We start from the raw sequence: 9,849 nt of genomic DNA, 5'->3' as shown, positions 1-9,849 counted from the left end.
ATGGGCGCGTGGTGGATAACCGGCCCCGTAGGCGACTTATGTAACGCACACCAGTGCACCATCGCACAGCAAATCCACCACAGGCGAGGCGCAGAAGCTTCTCACCACCACAACAACAACACACTCACCACACAGCGTTTACACACGCACGCATGTCGCGCAAAGTGGTGTGCGTGTTGAGGCATCTCTGTGTGCGTGTTAAAAGCTGAAAAGCAAGAACTTACAACAACAAAAAATACCAGCCAAGCTAGGAAACAGGCAGCGGAGGGCCGAAAACAAAGAAACCAAAAAATAAAACTAGAGAGAAAGAAGAGGAGAAAGAGCGACGGCAAAGAGGTAAAAAAAAAAAAATAGAGTAGAGTTAAGAGCGGAGAGAGGAGAGAAGGAAGAGTAGAGCAAAAGGATGGCGCAAGTTGAACTCCATGAAAAACCCGTGGACACAAAGTCCTTCCCCCGGAAAAGAAACAGAAGCCTTCGACAATTACCAAAAGCTGGCAATGGTCTTAGATAAGAGGGCCAAAATTGTCGAAGAGCTGGAACAAAAAAAAAGTTGAACCAGAACTGGGACAATCAGCCAAGCAGTTAGCGATAAATTTACCCCACGAATTTCTATACACATGGGAAAAAGATACTAGACCTCTGAGCTAGTTAATGATATTATTTATAACACATTTTATAATATGTAGTTAAATTTAAAATAATTTGCTTTGTTTATACCCTAAAAATCGGAGTTAATTTGCTCGAAAAGCGAGAAAGTAATTTAGTAATAAAATTCCATCCTATCTTTCTATCTCGCTCTTGCTCTACTTAAGTGGCTAGCCGAGTCATGAACCATGGATTTGAGCTCTATACTGATCAATAATGTTACTATTGAATGGTTTTTATTATATTCTTCGTTTAAAGTCGAATTTAGATATCCTAATTGGTTAAAATTTGTAGTAAATGCACTTAAATACAGTATTAAAAAAGGCATAGTAAAATATAGTTTATAAACCAGAATTAATTTGATTTATGAGAGAAAAGAAAAGATTTCAACTTGATTTCTAAATTACTTTCAATTTTATTTATTTTGCAATAAAATAGCAATCTACTCTCTCTCTCTCTCTCTCTCTCTCTCTCTCTCTCTCTTTCTCCATCTCGCTCTCACTCACCGCAAAGGCTTAGCCAATTCACGAACCATGGTTTAGAGATATGGGATGATCTAGAATTTAACTTTTAGTTTATTAAAATATGAAAATACTCTTTGTCTTAGGAGTTTTTAACGAAATACAAAGAGCTTCTCTTGGATATCAACGATACACATAGCTAAGTGGTTAGCTTAAAAGAAACCTTTTAAGCTTTGTAGGTCTTCTATAAACATTTTCTTTGAAATGTCATCGTCCCAAAAGGCTCCCGTTCTCAATCCTAGTTGATGGCAAATTATCGAACTATTTTTATATACTTTTTCTCGACGTGCAGGGACATCAGTTGGTGGGGTAAAAAGAAACTTTATCACTAGAGCGGCAGATACGGCGGGAATCGTAAAGCCGGGAAGTGCGTATACGCACTCAGCCAGTGGCGGACGCACCTCAAGAGAAGGTCCTGGCGAGTTCCTCTCTCTCTCTCACTCCCTAGTCCTTATTCGGGATCCCTATACTGCTCAATGACGTGGCTGGGTAACAATCCAGCAAATCCAACAAACGAACAAACAAAACAAATACATGGCATAACACGATAATAATAAAAATACAAACATTTGCCATTGCGTGTCCCTCAATGACGTAACCCCCCCTGAAAACTTACACACACACACACACAGTGAGAAAGAGAGAAAAACAGACTAGGACTGGGACGAGGGGTTGCGCTAAAACCACAGCAAAGGACCAAAAACGAAGCAAGTTTGGTTCAAGTTGCGTTGCCCCGCCAGAAATTTACATTTTTCTATGTGCGTACAGTGCGGTGAGGTAGTGTAAGGGCAGGATAGATGCTTTATCAGCCTTCTTGGGTAAATATAATTATCCTATGAAATTTTAAATATATGTACATGAATGGAAACAAAAACTTTCTCTGCTACCTCAAGCACCAGTATGGTCCCATTGTACATATTCTTTTGTAAATAATACTAAGCTAGAATTACTTTTAGAAATATATTTAAATAAGTGAAAAACAAATGTCCTTTCTTGTGACTTACCATATTTCTCTGCCGTACCAAGTATGCATCAGTACGGTCACATTGTAATTTGGTGGCCAAATCTGGTCACTTTTTTGCATGAAACATGTTTAGCGACTTTTTATTTTTTATTGTAAAGGGTTTTAATTCAATTTCATATACATAATTCAAGGCACTATGCAAAGATCAAAATAGAACATAAAATATATTACTTATATTACATTATATAGATCACTATGAAGTACATTATATAGCAAGGATTATCCAGACTTCCTTCAATTGAGTTCCAACTCTTGATATAATCTGTGAATATTTTGCTACGATCCAACTTTTCAAATTGGTGTGTATTAGACTTAAGAATTGAGAATTTCTAGCAACTTCATTGTAGAGTTTTATGACTGTGCTTATTAATTTAATATTAATATTATGTATGCAAAAATACCACCAAAATAAAAGGTACTATTTGTCTCTCATATCTATCTACATATCTCATATCTATTTTTTCTTAAGAACATAAAATTTTCTTATTTCAATTTAAATGGTTTTAAAGCAAATAAAAGAATTAACCATTCTGTAAAGGTTGCAAAGAATATTCGCGTATATACTTAAAACTCCCAAAGCTATTATAATAAGTAATACAAATGAAACTTAAAATAAAACCAAACATAGCTTTTAAAGAATAAGCCATATTAAATATAGTCTTTATTTATTTAATAACTCTTTTAGAACTGAATTATTATGATGCCTTGTGTGCCCTTGATATAATATAATAATATTCCTAATTAAATGACACTTTTTCATTTCACACCATAGTATCGCACATACTCCATCAGTTTTGTGCACTTCTCACCTTTATGGACCTTTTCTTTTTTTGCTTGTTGTACCATTTAATTGAGATTAATGTAAACCCCTTTTCGTGTATCCATCCATCCTCCCCCACCTTACGCACACGAAACGCACTGTCCAGTCACACACACACAGAAAAATATCTCGTTGTCAGAGTTGTTCTTTCGGTTGCCTTGCCCCACTCGTTAATTGCCCCATCCAGTGGCAGCCACATCAGTTTTTATTGCCCTCCCGAGAGGGTCAGGGAGGTGTTAATTTCTAGAAGTGTGGGGGTGTGGAGACTCTTGGAACATAAAAAAAAAAAACACAACTCTTTTGGACTCTGAAAAGAATTGAAAATTTATCAAAATCCAGAGAGAATATCTAAATAATTTTCAGCTGCAATTAGCCAAAATGTGAGTCAGAGCGATTCCCAATGTTTGTTTTTCTTTTTCCACTATTTGTTTGTTATAAAATTTCCCAATTTCCCATTTCCAATCGAACACCTTCATGGCCTTGCTCACAAGTGGAAATGCGGAAAAATTTAAATGGAAATTGGGTATTGGGTATGGGTATATATATTTCGGTTCAGTTTATATGTCCAACTTGAGTGCAGGGAAGGAAAAACAAAGACGCAACAAACAAACAAACAAAGTCTCGGCCATCAATCAAATTTCGCTTTTTGTTGAGCACAGTTTTAGGGGGTTTTTTTTTCCTCCTTCTCTCGATTGCGTCAGAGAGACAGAACTTAATTTTAAAGTTCCTACTTTCTACTTCCTACTTCCTACTTCCTATTTCTTAGGGGGAGGGACAAGAGCTCGAATAAGGACACAGGGACAAGAAGAAGACATTCCCCCCGAGTTGTCGTAAGCGCTGACTAATCAGCGTCATTATCAAAAAAGCCACAAAAGCAGGGGCTGTAAAATAAGAGAGGAACGGGGGAATGGAGGAGCAATGTAGGAGAAATGTAAGAGAAATGGTGAAATGAAAGAGAGAGAGCAACATTTTGTGATTATCATTGCGAGGCGAAAGTGCTTTTTAATGTCGCCGAGCATTTTAAATAATTAGCTGATGCGGGCGGTAATGTTGTAATGCCCTAAAACCATCCCTATTACTCCTTCCTTTACATCCCTCCATCCCCCCCAACCCTTGGCAGTTACTCCATTTGTAATTAGCGCCCCAAAAACGTGGCACGTTTTCTTTCTTGGCTTTTGGGTTACTTCAGCCCAAAAAAAAAAAAGAAAGAGTTATTTCAGCTACAAGATGATCCTCATGCTTTTATTCATGTCTAAACATGCACTGATATTCCATGCGTCACACATGGCGTATGCGCAATGTTGACCCCCCCCCCCTAGACATGACCGTTATTCCACCATTCCTGCGGCGGCCAAATTAATTTACGGTGGAGTGTTACGGAACAAGGCAAAAAAAAAAGAATATAAATGAAACGAGGAGTCCCCCCACAAAAAAAAAAAAACAGAAAAAAACATGAAATAATAATAAATAAATTCATTAACATAAAACACGAAGAGTGAGAGAGAGGGAGTGAGGTTTTAGGGGGATGGAGAGAATGCGTGACGAAAAGCGGAAACCAGGGCTGGCTCGTTACCTGCCTGGAGATTATCATCAGCGGAGAAGGACTGTTGTTATTGTTTTTTTTTTTTTTTGGGAGGGGGGTAGACCCTCCATTGTGCTTCCTTTTCCCCCCATTCCCCCCCCCCCCCTCCAAAAAGCCCGAGGTAAGCATCGTTAGCACTCATTTGCATAATTTTTGATGCCAAGTGGCATTTTCTGTCCCCACTCGACTCGGTTTGTATCGATGGCGGTGAAAAATGTTATCAAATGTATACATATACGTATATATATATATATACGTTTATTTATTTTTTTTCGGACTTTTGCCCCTAGTGGGTGAAAGACCAAAGGCCTTTGTGTGTTTGCGAAGGGTTAAAAACACTTTTATGCCTCATCAACGCACTTTTACGCTCACTGCGCCCCCGTCAACTTTTATTAATTGAGTTTTGTATGAAGTGACAAGAGGAAAATGAGGGTAGGTAGAGGGGGGGGGGGAGGGAAAGGCAGAAGGGAAAAGCGAAAGGAAAAGCCTACGGTATACGGTGAAGGTAGGTTCTTTGTTGGCCAAGACAATGGGAGACACATCAAAATGTGGTCCTCCGTGAAATGATAAAACCGAATTAAGGACAAGTGCGGAAAGTCATTCTGGTACAGGAGAGCTTCAATGTGATGGAAAATCAGATGGGAAATTCAACTTTAAACTTATGAAAAACAAAAATTTATAATGAAAAAATTTATTAAATGGATAATATGTATTATTTGATTATGTTATTTGGATTTCTGATAGCCTTTAGTTATTATTTTCGCACTTGTGTTTCATTTTCATTGTTCCAATGTAATATATAAATAAGCATTTAGTGGTGAAGTAGCATTTTTTAGTATGTAATGTGCATTTTTGCATTTATGTTCCATTTCCAATGCTCCAATATCATACATGAAGGACAATTTAGTGGGGAAATAGCATTTGTTAATTATCTTTTCTTTTAATTATTCCAATATTATAGATAAAGTAGCACTTAGTGGCGCAGTAACATCATTTAGTTTTGTTTAATTTTCATAGTTCCGATTTTTTACATAAAGTAGCATGTAGTTGCAAAATATAATTTTTTAGTTAATTAAAAAACACATTCATTGTATCAAAATCATATATAAGTATGAGAACATGTTTGAGTAATAATATCAAGGTCACTCATCGATTGACCACAAGAAAGTTAAGTTAATAAGGAATAAAAAAAACAATAGTTAGTAATCAAGAAAATATAACTTAATCTTGTGAAAGGCTAGCCAACAATTATTAAAAGTATTTGTGATGTATTTTCGATTTCTTTGATAAAAATTAAATTAGATTAATTATTTTAAAGTATTACATATACTATACTAGTATTACATATGACTATAAAATAGATAATAGTAATATGTAATATGTAATACTATAAAATAATTAATCTAATTTAAAACAAAATAAGTATGTATTTAGTTTAATCAAAGCTAATCTTGAGTTGACTTTAGATTAGTACACACGAATTCTTAAAATGCCATTTAAAAAATGCTTTAAAATGGTGTACATTACAAAAGGGCACAAATAACCTCTCAAATTAGATGAAATAATGAATTATTCCATAATTTTTAGTATAATTATTTTTTGTGGTACCCCTATAAGTCTCAAAATAACTTGTAAATATAATGAGGGTTAAAGAAACATAACTTGTTAACGCTCAACATTGCCACAATTGACTGTAACTTGAAGTGGCGTCCAAGGGTCCTTTCAGGAAGAAACCAAGTCATTCGACGCTGATTGAGTTGAGTGGGTCTGCGGTGTTCCCATAAATCAATCGAAGCCACTAAATCATTAGCCATAAATGGCCGCAGCCCCACATCATCGACAAGTTTCAATTGGGCGAGTATACCAACATATATATTTATATATATATACTTTTATTTGGAAAATATATTCCGTGCTGCTGTGAGTGATTTCGTGTGGGTAAAGCATAAAACCTTAACACTTTCCTTGATTGGCCGTGGCGCAACACCAGCAACATGCCGGACCACGAGCATGAAATTGTGTTATATAAGAGGACCATAGCGGCTATGCCGGAAGTGGACAGCCATAAAATATATATATGTATGTATGTATGTATGTGGGGTTGGGGGAATGGGGGGATGGGGGCAAAGGAACAGACGCTGCAACCGCAGAAAACTTTAACCATAACAAACTCCCTGGCGAGGACGAAGACTGCTTATCAATTGCCCATGAAAGTATGCTACGAGAATTCAGCTTCGGCTTCAGTTGTGCGTGTATGAGTGTGTGTGTGTGTGTGTGCGGAGATTTGCGATAGCGAGCTGAATTCATAAACAATATTTTACATGAATTGTTGCGCCCTTCGGCCCAAAGCCCTATACTTCTCCCCTTCTCTGATCTGATCTCTCAATAATGGCCTTTGTTTTTGTTATGGATTTCCCGGGTTTCCCCAAAAATTTCGAGTGCGCGGGTAGCTTCAATAACATGATTAACTTGATAACACACCGCATCGCGGTTAAAGTCACTCAAGTTGGTCATAAACATTAAATATGTACATAAAAATTATATTTTTCTTGCCTATATACTTTGATATATTTGGAAAATTTAAAATTTCTATTAAAAGACATTCTTTTAATTAATTAATTATAATAATTATTATAATCTCTTATATTAACTATAATTATATTTGTTATAATTAGGATTAAACCTAATTGAAAGGTAGTTTTAAATTTTAATAAATAAGTTTTATTTTTAACTATTGAAGTGACTAACATTATTTATTTATGCAATGTTAATGGCATTTGTGTTCCATTTCCAGGGTCTCTAAAATGTATATTTTATTTTAATTTGAAACGTTCTTTCTAACGCTAGTATAAAAAAATCATATATGTATGTATGTAATTTACATAATATTTCCAAATTAGAATAATTTTAGTTAATCTTATATTAAAGTTAAAACTTAAACTAGGGTCGCTTTGTTTAATATCATATAGAAATGTGCGAAAAATAAAATATACAATACATTTTTATTGATGAAGTAAAGTATATTCTTGTATTCTTGTAAAAAGACAAGCTAATAGATTGTCAAATAAGTACTAATATTTAGTTTTAAAGCATCATTAATCAATTATCTAATATGAATTACATTTGTGTTCCATTTTCATTGTTCCTAATATGGGTAAAACCGGAAATAAAAATTATATTAGGGTCACACTGCAATTGACTAAAAGAATTATAACTTCATGTTAAAAAAATATACTTAACAAAATATTTAGTTTACTGATAAAAGAAGCACAATCTAATATAAAATTCTTTTCGGTTGGTTGGTATCAGTCAGGATCCGAAATATTTGACTCGTAAGCTAAAATGCATTTTGCTTACTTTTACTTTTACTATTGTAACATATTAACGGGTACATTTTACAAGAATGATAAACTACTTTTAAGAACTCTGATTTCTTTACATACATATGATATATTTTCTTGAACCTAAATATGTCACTTTTATTTTTAAAAGAAAGTCAATCAACCTGATTTATTTCAGATTTATTTTTAGTGGAATCCAAGCTGAGGACAACCTGCTCGAGAGCATCTTCTTGGGAGATACCACTGCGGTTCTCGGTGTCCTGGGAGTTGTCTCCTTGCAGCAGGATGACTATGAGGATGAGAAGGATATCTCTGCTCCTAGCATTTTCCTGCTGCTTTCCATTTCCATCTCCCGCTCTCCACTTTATGTAGCAGCACTAATGGCGCTTTATTATTGGCAAAGTTGCCCAGCCCCCATGGTTCACAAAGAGCGGACTTCGAGGGGATGAACTGGATGTTAGAATGAGGATATAGTATAGGGGCTATGCCGATGAAGGAAAGGAGCCAAGGCGCAAGCATTGGATGCTTTTGGTTGAGCGGCAGCCAATTTATATGGAAATAGATGCGCGGCACATTTTCAATGCGGATTTTCCTATTCCTGCCCTATCCTACCCGGCCTTCCCTTCACAAAAATCGATGCCCCTGGGGAATGAGTATAAAAATGAGTGCCTCAATCGCTGCCCCCGAGAGACAGAAACTGAAGATTACTTTGCCTCATTCTGCCGATTTTTACGGGGTTTCCTTTATTATTTTTTCTTTTTTTGAATAGCATAGCGCCTATGACCCAAAACACCCGAACACGCCCACCTCTCCATTGTGGCTGCCTCATATTCGAACAAATTACGTGGCAAAAGGTCGCAATGCCATGGGGTCAAACGCTATCCAGCTTAAGCAATGTAACGCTCGAACATTGCCCATTGCCGACGTCGAACCTATATTGAATGGCGCTTACTTCTAAAAATAGAAATAGAAATAAGGTCAGAAATGCTACCAGGAAAGTGACCCAAAAAAAAACACAAAAAAACAAATGAAGACTACGAGAAGGTGTAGAAATGCGTATGATTCGGATTGGAAATACCCTAAAAAATAAATATATTTTTTAACTTTGTAAAATAATGAAGAGAATCTTTATTTTTTTATTTAACCTTTTATTTCTGTTTCGATTTTATTATTTCAAATTCAACTGATCCGAATTCTACACTTTAGTATTAAGAATTTTCTCCTTTTTTGTTCTGATTCCTTTGTTTCAAAATGATGTAAGCTAATTTCAGCAAACATGGGTATAGGATAAACACACGATTTCAATAGTTACAAAGAGGTTGGAGTGATACAATTCTAGACGGATATCTGTTTCAATTCCAATGTTTCAAATTATATGAACTGCGAAAATTTGAACTATTCAATTGGCGAATACTGTTAGTTATAACTTTACCTCCATTTTTGTTGTGATTTTATCGTTTTAGATTTATGTCAGCTTTCAAAAAAGGAACAATCAGCAAAAACCGGAATGGAATAAACACACTTATGATTTCTATGGTTACAGAGAGGTGAATGTGATAAAATTTTAAAGAGTTTTGTGTTTTGATTCCATCATTTCATGTTACATATACCAACCCAATTTGAACTGTTTAATTAGTTGGTGAATATTTTTAACAAAAAGCATTTTTGTTTACATTTTTGTTCCGATTTCAATGTTTCAGAATTTTAGGATTTTCGGGAGAATGAGGAACGATCCGCAAAAAGTAAACGTGATCCTACACTTACGATTCCAAAGATTAAAAACAGATTAAATTGTAGAAGGTTTAAAAATTGTATAGGTTTTAGAATTCTAATTTAAGAGTTTAAAGATTAAATACCTTGAAAATTTGTAATATCCCATTGTTCCTTTTACATCTGCATATATTTAGACACCACCT

This window comes from Drosophila serrata, unplaced genomic scaffold (assembly GCF_035046125.1).
Source record: "Drosophila serrata isolate PLE 108 unplaced genomic scaffold, ASM3504612v1 contig_293, whole genome shotgun sequence".
In the NCBI taxonomy this organism is placed as follows: Eukaryota; Metazoa; Arthropoda; class Insecta; order Diptera; family Drosophilidae; genus Drosophila; species Drosophila serrata.
This window is presented reverse-complemented; position numbering follows the sequence as displayed.